We start from the raw sequence: 19,239 nt of genomic DNA on the forward strand, positions 1-19,239 counted from the left end.
TCTCCCCGTGCCTATAATGAAAGTGTGTCCTCATGTAACGTAACTGGAAAATATGTAAAGCGCTCTGATACCTGATTCGGTTCGGGTCTAGTTCGCGCTATATAAAACTCTGCAAAAAAAAAAAAAAACGCAAACACCACCAGCTGATCCACACCACCAAGAAGGCAGCATTCAAGGAATGACTAGACAACAAAGCACACAACAGCAAGGAACTCTTCAGCATCGTGAAAGAGGTCTCCAACCCCAGCGCCGGAAACAACGACATCACTCCCTCACAAGACCTCTGCGACTCACTCGCCTCGTTCTTCCACAGCAAGATCACCGACATACACAACAGCTTCGGCACACAGACCACGCACCCAACCACCGAACCGACGCCCCCCACCACCACCCTCCGCGCCTGGACCCCGGTCAGCACCGAAGACACCATACACACGATGAACACCATCCACTCCGGATCACCAACCGACCCATGCCCCCATCACGTCTTCAACAAGGCCGACTCCGTCATCGCACCCCAACTCCGGGACATTATCAACTGCTCCTTCTACACCGCCACCTTCCCGGAGAGCTGGAAGCATGCCAAACTCAGCGCCCTCCTGAAGAAACCATCAGCAGACCCCACCGACCTCAAGAACTACCGCCCCATCTTGCTCCTCCAGTTTCCTGCCAAAGTCATCGAGAAGACCGTAAACAGACAGCTTGCCACCTTCCTCGAGACGAACGGATCCCTCGACCACTCGCAGTCCGGTTTCCGAGCCAACCACAGCACCGATACTGCCCTCATCGCAGCCACTGACGACATCCGAGCCCTGCTCGACAACGGGGAAACAGCGGCCCTCATCCTCCTGCACCTCTCCGCAGCGTTCGATACTGTCTGTCACCGCACCCTAGTGCGGCGCCTCAGCAACGTCGGAATCCAAGAGAAGGCACTAGAGTGGATCATCTCATTCCTTGCCGGTAGAACCCAGAGAGTCCGCCTCCCCCCATTTAGATCCGAGGCCACCGAAGTCATCTGCGGCGTACCACAAGGATCATCACTCAGCCCCACCCTCTTCAACGTCTACATGAGCCCCCTCGCAGCCATCGCACGCCAACACAACCTCAACATCATCTCCTGCGCCGACGACACCCAGCTGATCCTCTCCCTCACCAAAGACCCAGCCACCGACAGAACCAACCTACATGAAGGGATGAAAGACGTCGCCGAATGGATGAAGAACAGCCGCCTGAAACTGAACTCAGACAAGACGGAAGTCCTCATCCTCGGACCATCTCCCTCAGCCTGGGACGACTACTGGTGGCCCCCTGCCCTGGGCAGCGCACCCAAACCAACGGGCCACGCACGCAACCTGGGCTTCATCCTGGACTCCTCCCTTTCGATGACCAGACAAGTCAACGCCGTCTCATCATCATGTTTCAACATCCTACGCATGCTCCGAAAGATCTTCCGATGGATCCCCACGGAAACAAGGAAGACGGTCACCCAGGCACTCGTCACAAGCCGACTGGACTACGGAAACACCCTCTACACCGGAACCACTGCCAAACTACAGAAAAGACTCCAACGCATCCAGAACGCCTCCGCACGACTCATCCTGGACATCCCCCGACACAGCCACATCTCCAGACACCTGAGAAACCTGCACTGGTTCCCCGTCAGCAAGAGAATCACGTTCCGACTCCTCACCCACGCACACAAGGCCCTCCACGACCTGGGCCCCAGGTACCTCAACAACCGCCTGACCTTCTACACTCCCACCCGCCAGCTACGATCCACCATCCACACCCTCGCCACCGTACCTCGTATTCGAAGAGCCACCATGGGAGGAAGATCCTTCTCCTACCTGGCAGCCAAGACTTGGAACTCCCTCCCCATCCACCTCCGCCTGACCCAAGACCACCTCTCCTTCAGGAAGCAACTCAAGACCTGGCTGTTCGAGCAGTAGCGGACCCCCCTCCCCCAAGCGCCTTGAGACCCTCCGGGTGAGTAGCGCGCTATACAAATACCTTGATTGATTGATTGATTGAAAGTGCCAAACCTCCATATCTGATATCGAGTTGAAGCGCTGAAAGTCTCACTTGTGATGCTTTTTTTCCAAATAAATTGTCGAATCATAACTTCCAACTGTTTGAAATATGCAATGATAATTTTTATGGGAACATTCGTGAATAGAAATATTAATAATGGTAAGATGGGCATTTTTATAAGCGCTACCCTGCCGGTTATTGTGAGTGGAAGAAGAGTCCATCTATCTAATATGTTTCTAATCTTAGTGGCCATTGCTAGATAATTCAATTTAAAAAGTTCTTCATAACTATTTGTAACGTAAATCCCTAGATAATGGATAGGCACAGAAGATTGGACTTGCCGTTGCAGAAACTCAGGCAAAGTTTGACTACTTGCATTGAGTAATAAAATTTCTGTTTTATTATGGTTAATTTAAAACCTTCCAATAGCTTCGCACTGCGTAAATTCAGTCAAAGTTGTCTTGATATTCTGTTCCTCTGGCCTGAGGTAAAGAATAATGCCATCTGCGAATAGTTTTAATTTCGGCATTCCTTCCAACGGGGCTTGTATCTGCAAATTAGCCCTAATTTTTGCAGCAAGAGGTTCTATAAAAAATTTGAACAAAGCAGGAGATAGAGGACATCCCTGACAGATTTCTCACTCTTCCTGCTAACTTCAAATTTATAATAACTTACGCCTGAGCCCCTTGATATAGATTTGCCAACATTTGTGTTATTTGCATTGGGAATCCAACCTTTGTGAGAACTGCAAACAGGGCTTCCCACTTAAATAGGCCAGATGCTTTTTTGGCATCGACCGTCATTATAAGGACAGGTAGTTTGTTTGAATAAAAAGAATCAAGTGCTTGGTCTAGAAAGCCAATATTTGATGACATATATCTGCATGAGACAAACCCCGTCTGATCGTTATGAATAATCTTCTGAGCTATTGGGGAGAAACGATTTGCCAAGATCTTCATTAAAATGTTATAGTCCATATTCAACAAACTAATTGGTCTGTATAAATTAACGTTTTAGGGCACTTATCTTTTTTAACAAAATGTGTTATCGTTGCCTCCATAAAGACAGAAGGAACTTCTCCTTCCACTCTTACAAAATTGAATAACTCCAATAAAAAAGGTGCTAATTCTTCTGAAAATGCCTTATAAAACTCTGTGGGTAAGCCATCATTTCCTGAAGCCTTGCCATCCGGCATTGAAGAAAGGGCACCCTTGATTTAGCGTGGGGTGATATCAGGGCTTATTTCCATTCCATGATCAATTGCCATAAGCGGAAGATTAATGTCTCCCAAATATTGGGTTGTCGCCTCATTAGATACCATAAACTTAGTTGCGTAAAGCTTGCGATAATGGTTCAGAAATTTTTGTGCCATTTTTTCCCTTATCAATAATCAATGCCCCTGATTCTGGTTCTATTAGTTCTGAAATTATCGTAGATTCCTGCTTGGCTTTGCTTGACCAGGCAAGGAGTTTTACCACTAACTGACTCTCTTCATATACTCATTGCTGGTATGTCCTGGAGCTGGCTATTTCCTCAAGGATAAAGAATTCCCTTAACTCCTGTTTTGTTCTGATTAATTGTTGCTTCAATTTGAGATGCTCCCCCCTGCAACTATCCCTCTGCAGTAAGGCTATTTGGTTCCTCCGCATCTTGGAGTGTAATGCAGAAAGGCCATCATCTGGCCCCTTACTGTAGCCTTAAACGCCCCCCATATCGAAAAGAGAATCGCTGTGCCCTCATTTTCCTGAAAGAATGTCTTAATCCATTCTTTCATCTCTCCTACCCATTTAGGGTTCAAAAGGAGGAGCCGATCCATCTGCCACCTGGATCTCTTCCACCTCTCCACCTGTATTCTTATCTCAATAATGAGCAAAGAGTGATCTGAAAAGGAATTAGCTCTAATTTCAGCATTAACACAATTAATATAACGAGGGATCAAAAGACAATCTATACAAGAAGCTGTCTTAAACCGCCGGGAGTAACAAATAAACTGTATATCACCTGAATGTAACTTCCGCCACGGATCAATAAAAAGATTACCTGTTTCATAGAGCATAAAATCCCTTTTGTCCTTGGTTTTAACTATCGTTCCCTTTATTGGAGGTATCCTTTTTCAGATCTTGAATTAAATTAAAATCTCCTCCTAACGCTATCGGGCCCTCTTTGCCTCTAACCAGCTCATTGATCTTAATAAGGGCTGTTGTATCATCGTTATTTGGTGCATAAAAGTTTACAAAATTAAACAGTGCCCCATTTACCCTGGCAGTGACCCATATCCACCTTCCTTGAGGGTCTCTCAATACTTGATGTATTTCACAGTTAGTTCCTTGGCCAAAATAAATAGCTACCCCTCTAACTGCAAGCCCTGTTGAGGCAAAGAAGGCCCTAGAAATGTATATAGATATATGGACTTTGGGCGTATTTGTTCTCAGATGGGTCTCCTGAAGATACGAAATTTGAGGATAAAAGAAGTAAGCCATCTAATTAGCCCACCATATTTTTTCTTATCCCATTAACAGTTATCGATACCACCCTTAGATTAGAATCCATATTACATCAAACAAATTAAAGGCATGTCATTTGTGGCCCTTTGTTTCTCCCTTACATATTGCTCTAATAGTTGCATCAGTAGGTAAGGTTGCTTCTCTAATTCTGCTCTGTTTTTTTACAATTACCTCCCAACACCCCCTGCCCCATGCCCTACCTCCCCCATCCCTCACCACTTTCCCGTGACCCTTCCTACTCCTGGCAAATGGGGAATAGCCCACCTTACCCCTTGCCTGCCCTCTTTGTGAAACCCCTATGTAAGGTGCAATGTTAATGCACCCTAGTGTGACCTACTACCCTACACCGCCCCGTAACAGAAAATGAGGAAAAAAAAAGAAAGGAGAGAAAATTAAGAATCAATGGCCATCGTGTCGGACAGTCCAATCTCTTTACTTTTCCGTAGTAATTTTCCGCAATAGTTCCTGGGCTTCATCAAGACTTATAAACATGTGAAATTTGCCCTGAACCAAAACTCGTAATTTCGATTTTTGAGCAATGCCGCTTGAGCTCCCTGTGCTTTAAACAAGTAGAGAAACTTACCAAACACCTTCCGACGTCGGGCTGCTGCTGCACTCATATTCGAAAAAATGTGACAACTAGGAACTTCCTGAGAGGAGAATTGCTCCTTCTGAATCGCTCTGGTCAAAATCTGTTCCTTCAGTCGATAGTCCACAAATGTAACTAAAATTGTTCCAAGCAGTTTTGAGTTGGGGAATGGCTGTGTTGGAATTCTGTGTGCACGTGTGAGTGTGAGGTCACCTGAAAACTCAGGGAGGACATTCTCTTTGATAAGTGTTTGTGACCCTTCACAACCCCAACTAGCTGCAGATTTGAACATCGAGAATGGTCTCCAATCTTCTAACTTGGTTCCCAACAAGTTTTTTCTGTTTCTATCTATTGTGACCTGCTGCTGAATCGAGGTCACCTGATCTTCCATGACAGAAATTCTTGATTCAGCCTCCTGGAGTCTTGTCGAATAAGATCCAGCTACTTCGTCGATTTTTGATAGAAGTGCATGAAGTGCTGCTATCTCGGTTGCTTGCATGGCTTTCATCTCCCTTTTCTCGTCAAGAATAAGAATCAGCATAGCTTTTATATCGAACTGGAAGCTTGTCCCAGTCTCCAAAAGCTGAGCACCAAACAGATCCTCTAATCCTAGCCATAGTTGTTGACCTGATAATAAGTTTCTATTGGCCACAACATTCAACAATGATGATGAAGGATTCACCGATGGTCGATAAAGTCTTTTACTCCCAGCACGCTTACTGGCTCTAACTGATGAGGCCTTGCTCTTCTTTTAAAGTGTTGCACCTTACTTCACCCCCAGAAGCGGATTCCAGAATGCAGCTCCGATCGCAACTTACTCCACTTCTAACTACTAAGGTGACCCGGCGTGTGGCCAGAATGTAGCGAGCGAACGCCAAGAACCAGAAACAAACCAAGCACACGCGGAGCAGTCCCAGCCGTGTGCGCTTTTTCCACAACAAAACGGAATACAGCAGCAGCAGCCAGCCTCACAAAGCGATAGCCTTGCACAGCCACAGATCTGCAGTCAACGGTCGGCAGATTCACAATGAGGGGTGGGGCAGTGATCACCTGAGGCTATGTGCAGGTGGGATTCTCCATAGCCTCCGAGCGTCACCGGGATATGTTCGAGTCAGATAGGTCTGATGGACAATATTAAATTGGGTAAGTTTAAATCTGGTATTGGAGCTGATCTGCTTAACCCCTTCGTACACCCTTTTCCATTCGGAGTCAGTTAGGGGTTCCTTTAGTACTGGATCCTATTTGTCTTGATCCGGGAGCGGACGTGCATCAAGATCCCTCCTTAGCGCCATATAGATATGAGATACCACCCTACGACCTCCTGCCAAGATCACGAGGGCCTGAAGGGTGGCGATTATGGACGGCTCCCTCAGGACCACCGGCCACAGCTCCTGTGCCACCGTCAAAATCTTTGCATATTCAAGGTGCTGGCCTCTGCCCAGCTCAAACGTTGATTCCGCCTCCTCCTTGGTAAGAAACAACTGTCCCAAATACAGATCCCCCATTATGCTGTAGGCCCCCCCACCCATCTAGTAATGGATATAGTTTGGCTTATTTGCTTGAAGGGTGCTACTGCCCACAGCAGGGCCTAGGGGGCATAGGGCACTCTTCGCACCTCAAACTTAATTGTGGAATCCCATGTGGAGTCCACGTGCCTAACAATATATGGGAGCTGTTTGGGCACCCGTGATTCCAACATAAGGAGATCCGGGAGAGTTCCCTGGTGAGTACCCATCAATAGCCGCGTCTCCCAATTATCACATTCATCAAGACACTGTACAGCATGTTGAAGCAGTGTCGCCATATACTAGAAGTTAAACCTAGGGACCTCCAGTCCTCCCTGCTCCCAGGTTGTCTGTAATATTTTCAATTTCACCCTTTTCCTTTTGATCCCCCATAATAGCTCAACCAACAGACGGTCCAACTGGTGAAAGTACGCCCGTGGTATGCTGTAGAGAGAGTTCTGCATAACATATAAGCACCGCGGAAGGACCACCATTTTTATTAGGGCAACACATCCCATCAGGGATAAGGGCAAATCTCGCCAGAACTCCATTGTTTAGTGGATACCCTCCACACATTTCCCCATATTTTATTCCTCATAAGCAACCTGCGTGTGTATCAGCCGGACCCCAAGATAACGCACCGAGTCCTTGATCCAGGTCATCCCCACAATGGGTAATTCACCCTCTTCCTTATCACTCAGACTTCCCATAGGAAAGAACTTGGACTTCCCCGGAATGAGGCCGAGGCCTGAGATCACTGACAAAATATCAACAGACAAAATATTGTGTTCCCAAAATATTGGGACATCAATATCGATGTCAAAAATATTGACATCCTATCTTCATTATTGTAAGTTCTAAAATATCGAAACAATATCTAGGGGCTGATTACGATAGCGGGCGGATCATAACCTGATTTACCCACTGCCAGATTACCGTGGCGGTGGAAAAGTCCGTCCACCGCTTTTCTGCCGGTCTGCAATTGTTACGATTGCTGGCCGGGCAGACTTGGCCACTAATAGGTGGCGTGCCTACCAGGCACCGCCATCCATATTAGGATGGGTGCGGTAACTGACCTTTCCATAGCAGTGATGCCGAAATGCAAAGGCTGGCGGGGATTGGCTTTGGGGGCCCGTTGCGGGCCCCTGGTGGTTGCGGGGGGTGGGGAGCACTTTACGGGTACCCATGGTACCCCCTGCAGTTGCCTGTGCCAAGCGGCAGGCACCACATGTTGCCAGCAACGTGGTGCAGGGAAATGCTGTGCATGCCCTTTTACCATTGCTGACAGTTCTGCAGCCAGCCGCACCGTCCACAATGGTAAAAGGGCAGGATGTGCCTGTAAGTATGGTGAGTGCATCCTAATTGGGCAGGTGGGACCGCCACACGTTTGGCGGTCAGTCCCATCACCGTTATGGTGGCGGACAGACATCATAATGAGTCCCTTAGTTGTTAAAAAAAATCGTTTTTTTTAAATGTATAAAAAAATGTAGAATAAAATAAATAACACATATAACTTAAAAAATATTTAGAATTATTAGTAAATGTTACATATGAACTGTAATATATATTTACTTAATAGTATTTAATAAATAAATATTTTAATAAATAAAAAATGTTGGAAATATATTAAAAACAAACGACGGATGTCTTTCCGTACATCAAAGTATTGACAAGAATGTGTTTCATGTAATAAATCAATAACCCTGTGTATAAGAGGCCAGGCCTCAAGGATGCGTTTAGAGCACCTCGAGAAGATACCCTGTTGTCTGATTTGACGTGTTCTGCTCCGTCGGAATAAACTCCTGTTTCCTGCCTTCCAGTCTCCAGCGCCTGCCTCTTTATTTGGTAACCGTGAGTTGGGTGAGAGGCGGCTAACGCCGGGCAAACCTTGAAAAGGGGTAATCAACCTGATCTGCCTGACCCTTTTTCTACAATTGGCGCCAAACGTGGGGCCCATCAGTGACACGTGGATCCAGTGGGAGAGGTCCCAACGACAGAGTGAACGACTGCAACGATAGGGAAGTGCACCTGCCCGATAGACCCTCGTCTGGCAGCCGATCATCCGAACTTCACTGGTTCCGAGCAGACCTCTCTCGAGTGATCTACGGTCCTGACTGGGAACCATCAGGAGTGCCACAGCAATTACGGAGAATAGAGGACGATCAGGTGCTGGATGCGGAAGGCGAGAAACTGTTCATGCGGTCCGGGTAAGGTCGTGTAAAACGACGAATTGCGAATTGATTGTTTGATTGTTTGAAAATACTAGTATTACTCATTTGATTGTTTCTGAGAGATTCTCTATTTGCAAACAAGCACAGAGCGGCCATACTCTGTTTAGTCCTTGTGAATAGTGAAGGATAGGTAACGCAGGCTTTTGCCCCCGTTGTAATCCGTTGTGCCTATTTTTATCCCTCATTTGATTGATTGTTTGACCGAACATTGATCGTTCGGAATTGGTTCTCTTTGGGTTATTCTCTATTCACAAATAAGCACAGGGTCGCAATACTCTGTTTAGTCTTTGCGGATAGTGAAGGATAGGTAGTGCAGACTTTTGTCCCCTTTGTAACCCGTCATGCCTATCTTTGCCCCGTTTGTTGGTAGTTGGTGCAGACCGGACCGTTTATTAGAGGTAGATCATCAGGCTCCACCGGAGGACGCCCCTAATAAAAAGGACATAAATATAAAAAATGCGGATTAGCCGCTGTATCGTGCTAGCAAACAATAACATAAAAATCGTTAGGAAAAACAAAAGGAATCGAGCAAAATCAGTAGGCCACTGATGGGATCTCTTTTTGACCTCGCTAAAATAAAAACATTAGGAACAACCCCTCATGAGAAATATGAAACTAGTGAGAAGAGCCGAACTCGACGCCATGATGGCTGCAAGACAGCTCGGCTCCACCGCCCACCCCGCCTAAATAACGACAAACCCTATGCAAATATTATAAATAAATACAACACTCCAGCAAAGTAACATGTTAAAACTTTTTATTAAACAACTATTTACATGGCAGCCGGCTGTAACAACAAACCCAACGCATTCACCGTCTGCTTGACGCTGTCCCTGTCCCTCCTTCCTTAGAGTAGCAGCATTGGGCTACTTCTGGGCTACTTTTTAGTAGGCTTTGGGCTGTAGAAAGCCTACAAAATCCATCAGCCGGCGATGTGGCATCGGTGGAGGCCTGGGATGGAGGGAGGAAGCTGGCCGAGGAAGTCGTTGTGCGGATAATGCTGCACAGAGAGACGGCGTGGGGCGCCCTGGGGGGGGAGGCGACGCGAACGGGCCTCCCCCACCTCCCCAGGAGGAGGTTCACCAGCTGCAGCAGGACGCCCCTTAGCGTTTCACTCGCCGACCAGCTGCAGCAGGGCGACCCTTAGCGTTTCACTCGCCGACCAGCTGTAGCAGGGCGACCCTTAGCGTTTCCCTCGCCGACCAGCTGCAGCAGGGCGACCCTTAGCATTTCACTCGCCAGTCAGCTGCAGCAGGACAATGATTAGCGTTTCACCTGCCGGACGGCTGCACCAGGACTGCCATTGGCGTTCCACTCGGTTGGATGACCGAAGGACCCGCTCCGGTGGCCGGGGTGAAGAGCGGCTGCTGCTGCGGAACGCTCAAAATGGCGGGCGGCTCCCTGGATTTGGGCCTGGCCCACTAGAACGGCTCTGGACTACTCTGGAACTCGAATGCTTGCCTGCTCAGGCATGAGCCACACTCTTGAAGACATTGTCCAAGCTTTAAAGATTCTACGAGAGTCGTTGGCCCTCGACTCCCGCAGGCTTCCGGTGGGGGCAACCGCCACTGTTGCTCGACTATCCCCCATCGATATGCCACTGCCCCGGGCGACCGCCACCTTATCCACATCTGGTGTCAAAGGAAAGACTGATTCAACGTATCTGTGGAGGGATACACCTGCTGTCCCGCTCTCCGGAGTGGCCACAACGTTGTCACAAGATGGTGGTGCTCTCATGCTGACACCGGCCTTTGTCCGAATTACTAAGAGACACTGTAGACTGCCAACTCGATCAGCTCCGGTGGGACCTCAGCGTGACCCGGTAGGGAAGATTTTGCCTTCCTCGCCTTTAAGCCGCAGTCAACGCCGCCTGTCCTCTCTGTTGGCGCTAACGGACTTTTTGAACTGCCGAAAGGGATTCTGGTCCGGCCGCTAGTTGTCGGAGGCATTTGGACTATACTCTGGACCCACCCGGCCACGCCCCAAAATGGCGCCAGTATAGGCGAGACTTGCAACTCCTTATGATGTTTTAGTTACGTAGCCTTGATATTATGGGATATGTATACGGTCCTTGAGCACGTGGCGGGCGGGGAAGGGTACTGACTGGGCATGCGGACAACCCTACTGATATTGGTTCTTATTCACTATTGATTGTTGTATTTTCGAAGTAATGCTACTCATGATGCTCGCCCATGGTATGCGTATGAAAGATTTTATTGTAACTGACCCTGTTTTACTTTCAATTATAAAATCAACCTTCATTGATCCTGCAACCATTTGTCCCGTTTAGTTTTTCCAATTAAAATGGCTCGCTCATTACGTACTCCTATACTACAAGTGTAATCTCTCCTTACCTCATGCATTTCCCGTCTGCCCCGTGGCCGGCCTGTATGGTTGGAGGCCCGTATTTGAATGCTGACATCTTTTTCAATCAAGGTTTTAAAAAATATATATATATATGGAACTAGCATCATAACAGCCATTTAAACTGATAGGTTTTTTTAAAATACCATGCTCTGCGAACAAGAACGACCCTATACCACCGTAAACCATTTCTTTTCCTCGAATGAAAACATGAATCCGTCACCTCCCCCCACCTTATACTGAATACCCCTGGCCTTTGACCCTCTCCTACACGCGGTCTGTACTACCGCCCTCGGGCGATCTATGTAATAAACAGACTATCATTGGTCATCCTTGCCGCACTACCGGTTCCTCTGGGCTTCAATGCAGAGATAAAAGGGACTGCATCCCACAGAGATAAGTCAGGTACGTGGTAGGTAAAAACCTTTTTTTTATGTTTATGCGCGCTGATGTGCTTTGAACACTGCCCCCTCCCCCTCTTTTCTTTTTCTGCAGGTTACATCGGAAATTCAGCTGAAGTATGGAGAAGACCTAAAACGCACCGTGTTCCACGCGAGGAAAATAGGCTAGCTCTGTGAGATGGTACATTATATGCAGGAGCTATCTCTGAGAGCATGAAAATTGTATGGTATGAATGTGCGCATGGGCCCTGATTTGTACGGTGTGAATGCGTATGTGTGGTGCACGTCTGAGTCGATAAAAGAATGCTTTTTGTATGACAGAGGTGTTGATCGAGCGGTTAATGGAATAAGAAAAATAAGCCCGAACATAGTACCTGCATGTGAAGGACAAAAAAGAATATAGCACTTACCTTACCTAGGAACGACTCTCTCCCTCTCTGGAGCTAGTGAATGGGAGAGTGGCCTACACCAGAAACTTGAAGGGTTATTGTAGTACCTCGGACCCGAACCGATATCCCAAATGTACACCCAAAATAATGCGCACCAGTGAGTCAATTTACATGCTGACTAAATAAGAGAAGTCAAGAGTACCCCGGGTTGGGGTTCATCCCAAATCCCCCTCAGCCCAGAAATTAGGGATATTGTTATGTTTTAGATTTACCCCTTCTTCTTCCACCCTCATAGAAAAGTCAGAATTGTACCATCGCACGTCCGACTGGCACCCCTCCTTTACCTCAGCTTGGATCGTCACTTGCTAGATGTTGGAAGACCCCACCGTGAGTATAAGCACGACTGGACTAGTGTCCGACCAACTAAGAGGGAGTAAGTATTTTCAAAAACGAGGTTACCAACAAAAATTGTCCACTATTAAGAAGGAAGGAGAATAAAGAGCTCGACCCCCAAATGAATTAAATGGAATACTGAGAATGCGCAACACGCATGAAAAAGTCCTTTTGCCCAAAATAGGTCTGTGTTTTGTCTTAGGTTTTCGTACTTGATGTATGTACTGTCGCACCCTATCTGGTATTTGTGTATACGTAAACTATGAATTTATGTTTTCCCTCAGCTTGTGTTTTATACATGAAACTGACCCGTACTGATCTATATGTGTGTGCACTGAGTAGCCTATTATTATACACGTTTTTCTCTCTCTCTCTCTCTTTTTATGTTGTACGTGTACTAATAGCCTATTTTGTGCACACGTCGCTCTCTCCCTCTGAGGGCTCCCTTGCTCCCTTTTGAATAAATGACGACACTGTACCTCGCCGGTACAGGAATAATTGGCTTTAGACACGACAGTGTTTGAACAAATTGACAGAAACAAAACGATCGTATTTTGCCATATTACTGCCTCTCCTTTCTGTAAAATGATGAAACTTAATTGGCTGAGAAAGAAAGGACAGGTAAGACGACTGATGTCTCCTAATCTGACCCTTAAAAGGGAACTATATGTCAGTGGCTTTTTGTTTTAGTGCTTTAGTAACACCACCTTCCTCATTCAGATTACCACCGCCCATTGCACAAAAGTAGAATGTCCGAAAACGTCCCCGATTTTCCTGAATGGTCCCAGTTCTGTACCAGCCGTCCCAGAAAATCTTAAAGACTGTAGCTGATGACCTTGTTTTTAAAAACAAATCGTCTAAAACTGATCAAAGTTAGCCGTTGCTTTCAGAAAAGAAAAATGCTTAACGTATGTCCTTTCCTGGAAAAAGGTACCTATAAGCCCATGATAGTAGCCCCTCACACTTTCTCATAAAATTAGCAGACCCTGAAGAAAAATATAGCTTAACAGGATTTGTTTTAGAAAGGCGAGTCTCTACCGGAGGAGCCGGTTTGAATTTAATAGACCATGTAATTGATAGACACCAGACTCCTTGCCACGTTTACGAATGTAACAGGAATCAACACCTAACAGACATGATTATGGAAACTCGTAGAACTGCTCGCAAACCTACACCATAGCAATGATTTATGAATTAACAGCATACCCCGTCGTAAGGATAAATAAGCCTCCACCCTATCATGACCGATAAACGTTTCCCCAACTACTTGGGGTTGGGAGAGAAATCAAAGTGTGTCAACGTCTTCCCCTGCCAATTCTCTAAAAAAAAATGTTTATACTCATTTAAGGATAACGTGCAGTCGGAGGAGGAGAGGGGCTGGACGTGACGCACAGCCTGGCTGCAGATCGGGGAATATCTATGACCTCGACCAAGGTGGAGCCACAGAGCAAAGAGTTGCGGGACGAGGCACCATTCTCAAACGTGGAAAGTGAAGGAAAGAAGGGCTGTCCAGAAGCCCCTGCATGTTGATGAGCTCGTGCCGAAAGTCCCAGCCCATTGTGCCCGATTGATGAGCCCACTTGCTCGAAATTTCTGCCCTCCTTGGTCCGTTTCAGATCTGATCCCACTCCACCCTCTCTTCCCTCGGCCTCCCAAAGCACGCCCCCATCGCCCCTTTTTCCATACGGAGTTTTTCTTTGAACTTGACTTGAAGAAGAAGCACAGCACAAAGATAGAGTAGGGTTTGTCACGAAAGAAGAACGGAATGCGGGTACCCCGCCTAAGGTACCTATGATAGATTAGTTAGGGAACAGGACAACCAGGACTGTGGTCCGAGAGCAAAGAGTGGCCACACCCTGCAACGCAAAATCTGAATCCGAGCTGGACGCATAGCTCCACCGCCGGTGCTCAACAGTGCCAACGAAAGAAGAAAAACAATGAGAGCCTACCAGTCATGGCTCACTGTAAAAAGACACTGGAAAGACGAACCCTTTTTGAACATTGCCACCCCTTGAATGACACTTGTATTAATTTGAGTTCCTCTCCCAACCACTTGTATTGATTATCACCCAATTGAGCTTTCGAAACATTACATCGGTCACTTCCAACTGTACATGGATAACTAAGAAGACGTTAACTCTGTATCTTGATGATTGTAGAACACCAGTTATACACATGTACATTCTGTCTAGTTCTGACCCCCATGGAGTCCAGACCTCAAGTGATAATAGCCCTTATTCTGCCAGAACATTTTTTTATGACATCATGTTTGTATTCGAACGAATTTCCTACATCGTCTAAATAATGTCCCCGTCTCCAAGGTCTAACGTATGACGCAGCTATTGTAATTTTGTATACACTGCCTCCTCGCCTATCGCATTGACTACATGCGGTTATGTACGATTCTGTCAGCATTGATAGCAGGATTATTTCCATCTGCCCGTAATGCATCTGGGCTACCAAAGACCTCAATAGACAGCCCAGCCACATACTTCCCTTATTAGTATAACTAAATGTCAGCTTGTACGTCCTTACCTCAGACATGAACAGAAATGACCTAACTTATGATAAAAACTGGGGACTGTGGAAAATGACTAAAGTCAGTATACATAAGCGGCGTTCATTTATGTTCACCATAGCCACTGCTGAGCGTAAAGTGAAAATCATGAAACATTGGCCACACCATCTTGTCCCTTTTTTAGGCCCCTTCGTGCACGTAAATGGCAGCCATTTTTAAAACCATGGTCTCCCTGCCCAGCGCCGCTAGCTAGCGCGTCTCTCCCTCGGACCTCGCAAGCATCCCCCGCGCGCTGATAGCCCCCGCTCTCTCATACCTGAAACATAAACTCCCCTCCAGCGCTGCTCTGCCTCAGAAATGCATTCCGTTCCCGGCCAACACCTCCCCATCCTTTTGATGAACCCCTTTTCCTCTGTGCCCAATCTTCCTGCCCGTTCCCAGGGCGCCACCTGGCCCTGCGGATACCATTTATTGGCCCCCTTACAGTAAGCAGCTTCCCCGATTCAAAGGATCTCTGACTGATCAAAGCCCCCTCAGCCCATGAGATCCGATCAGACACACATTCCGGGAATCGACAGAATGTCCTGGTGTGCGATAGTCATCACCTACTGTGACCGGGGTGGGGACTTCTACTGTAAATGTGTGTGGGAAAAAGCCCAGAGTGAGGATTCCGAGGATGTCTTTCCGTACATCAAAGTATTGACAAGAATGTGTTTCATGTAATAAATCAATAACCCTGTGTATAAGAGGCCAGGCCTCAAGGATGCGTTTAGAGCACCTCGAGAAGATACCCTGTTGTCTGATTTGACGTGTTCTGCTCCGTCGGAATAAACTCCTGTTTTCTTCCTTCCAGTCTCCAGCGCTTGCCTCTTTATTTGGCAACCGTGAGTTGGGTGAGAGGCGGCTAACGCCGGGCAAACCTTGAAAAGGGGTAATCGACCTGATCTGCCTGACCCTTTTTCTACAATCCGACCAGTATTCATGGGCCTTGCCAAACAACACAATCTCCATGTTATCGCTGTTAAGTTATAGGCAGTTCCAGAGCATCCAGGATGCAATTTTACTCACACATACCCAGAATTTGGGTTTTGTAGATTCAGGGTTTTGGCCCATGGAAATGATCAATTGCGTGTCACTTGTATATGAGAGAACATTGACACCGCAGGAACTTACTACTTAAGTCAGTGGTGCAACAAATATGCTAAAGAGCGTGGGGCTCAATGAAGAGCGGTACTCTTTTGTCTAGTGGCATGGCACAAGATCTAAAAGGGCCTAAGTTGATAATGTGAGTTTGATTGCTAAGGAAATTCTGAAACCAGCAAACAGCTTTGCCTGTGACACCAAACTTGGAAAGCCTTTGGACAATGATGGAGGGTGAGATGGTGTTGAAGGCAGCAGACAGGTCAAGTAGCACCAGATTGACTGGGAAGCCCTCATCAAGGGAGAGTCAGATGGTGTCCAGAACCGCCACCAGTGCAGTTTCTGTACTGTGTGAGGCTCTGGAACCTGATTGTGATGGGTCCAAGATGGTATTGGATTCCAAATAGTGGGAGAGTTGTTGATAGACTAGCCTTTCTAAAATTCTACTGAGGTAGGAAAGAATAGATATGGGCCTTTAGTTTATGGGTTTCTGATGTTCCACATTGGATTTTGTTCAGAATGAGGATAACTTGCACTTGTATCCAGTACAGAGGTACTGTAGCAGTATTTAGAGAGAGGTTAAACAGCGCTGCGATGTCCGGGAGCAGAGTGTTAGTAAGTGTTACAATAGTGTGTGATGCAGATAGGTCGGAGGGGGAACCTGAATTGATTTTGCTCATCATTTCTAAAGCTAGTTCTGGAGTGATGGGTTTGAGGTACTCTAAAGCAGTGAAAGATTTATGGATAGGGGGAATGGTGGAAAAAGAGTCAGTGGGTGAGGGGTGGTTAGCAAGGTTCCTATATATAGTCTTGATGTTTTCATGAAAATGGTTAACCAGGACGTTGCACAATTCCTGGGAGGATAGGATGGAAGAAATGCAGGCAGTGGGCCTCATGAACTCATTTAAGACTCTAAATAGTTATTTCGTTGAATTGCCAGTGCTGTTGATTCTGTTCATAAGATGTGACTTACACGTGCCTGATCTTCGCTTCATTCCAACGCCTGGGCCCTGCTGACACAGCCCCGGATAGCGGACGGGGATGGGCTTATAGATGCTGCCCCCTTCCTCTGATGGTGCCCAGGTGCCGGTCTTGGCGGAAAAGAGCAGCGGGGTGCTGAGATGAGTTCCTGTCTGAGAACGGCAGACGAGCTCAAGCAGGAATCCTGTAGTAGGCGGCCCATTGGCCCGACGGCTTTCCCCGGATGCCATGACAGCCAGACTGAGTCACAGCCAACATAGAGGAACAGCCGGAGATCACGAAACAGAGCAGCAAGGAGATGCTGCAGAGAGGTGGGACAGGCTGCTGAAGTGCTTGGAGGCCGCAAGGCCGGGAGTGGGCAGACACCACTATCCCCAGCGACGAAGGCCCAAGAGCGGATAAAGAGAGCTCTGCGGAGGGGTGAAGTGAGCTGATCCTATCCTGGGGGCTTGGTGCCTCACACGCATGAGAGCCGCACCTCTGGTGGGGGAGACAACGCGACTATCCTTGGCCTCCGTGGTGGTAGACAGCGTCCCCCCCATTCCCCCTGATCGCGCCCCAGGGTGCCTTTCACACAGTGAGACCCGAATACTGGGTCCTGCAGAGCGGTGCAGGAGCTAGGCCGAGTGCCGGTGGCGAAGCTCCAGACACTACCCAGCTGAAGTTTGTAGTTTCCAGCCTGGAGTAAAGAGAGGCCTAGGGACTGCGATAGGCCTGAATCGACCCAAGCCACAGAACAGACCCGACGGAGAAGTCCTGGAGTGCCCTCTGGGCAGGTTAGTTGGTTCCGCCGAGGGAGAGGGGGAATAGAGTGGAATAGCCTGATTTACTGGCCTTTGACTGCAGTTGGCATCAGCAGCGGCCAGCCATTCAAGACCAGGCCCATAATCTAAAGGCCAAGAAATCAAAAGGGGGTGCAGAGGAAGGGATATTGCCTAACTCCCTCACTTGTGGAACCGAGCTGCAGGCGAATCAACTTCTGAAGCCAGCATTCGAACCGCGCACTGGGCAGATTGAGCTAAGAGGCCTGCAGTATGGACTGTGAAGGGGCTGGCACAGGCCGGGGGCCCCGGAGGCCCGGATTGAATTCACAGGAAGGAGACCTTGGCGCGAAGGTCCCGGTCGCTTGGGACAACCACCTTGGAGGAATAGGCAGCTGCTAGAGGGCTTCTCAAGAGGGCTCAGAGTCAAAAGCGAGAACCCTTTACACGAGCGCCTCCCGAAGCTCACAGGATGGAGAACTCTTCACCAGGGCTGACAGGCCCTGAGCAAGACTCTGTGGTAGCAGTGCCTAAGTCGTATGATCAGACGACATGATTCAAGTGAGATGGCGTCCAACAAAACTAAGAAAGAACGCTCCGTAAAGGACATTCTTATTAAATCCAGCACTGGAGGCCCGGAAGCAGTCCCACCTGAGTCCGGAGGTCCCACAGACCCAGAGATGGGGGGTGTGGAAGCCCCAGTTACACGCGCCTTCCTGGAAACCTTATTTGCCCCCCTGCAAGATGATCTCCATACCATGAAGAAGGAGCTAGCCCAAGAGATCTGGAAGATTGGAGAGACCTGGACTCATTGTCATTTCTAGAGTAACTGATCAAGAGTAAGGTCCTTGAGGCGGAAGCCGGGGACGCTTTGTATTTTAAAACTGTATTTGCGTGTCTGACGCTTATCTTTTAAAAATTGAAATAATCGTGATTTTAGCACATTCTGCTCCCCGGGCACTGCCTACCTGACAGCCCACGCTCGCGCTCTCATCGACATCCCTCAAGCAGCCGACTAGGCGCTGCTCCTGCAAACTCCGTCCGCCATCTTGGGTGAGTCAGAGGGCGAGCAGACTACTTGCTCGGCCCTCCCACCATGACCACCTCTACAAAAGCGCAGCGCGCCCTGCGGCCCCATTCTAGAGTAACTGATCAATAGTAAGGTCCTTGAGACAGAAGCAGGGGACGCTTTGTATTTTAAAACTGTATTTGCGTGTCTGACGCTTATCTTTTAAAAATTGAAATAATTGTGATTTTAGCACATTCTGCTCCCCGGGCACTCCCTACCTGACAGCCCACGCTCGCGCTCTCATCGACATCCCTCAAGCAGCCGACTAGGCGCTGCTCCTGCAAACTCCGTCCGCCATCTTGGCTGAGTCAGAGGGCGAGCAGACTACTTGCTCGGCCCTCCCACCCTGACCACCTCTATAAA

Source organism: Lissotriton helveticus, chromosome 8 (assembly GCF_964261635.1).
Source record: "Lissotriton helveticus chromosome 8, aLisHel1.1, whole genome shotgun sequence".
Classification (NCBI taxonomy): domain Eukaryota; kingdom Metazoa; phylum Chordata; class Amphibia; order Caudata; family Salamandridae; genus Lissotriton; species Lissotriton helveticus.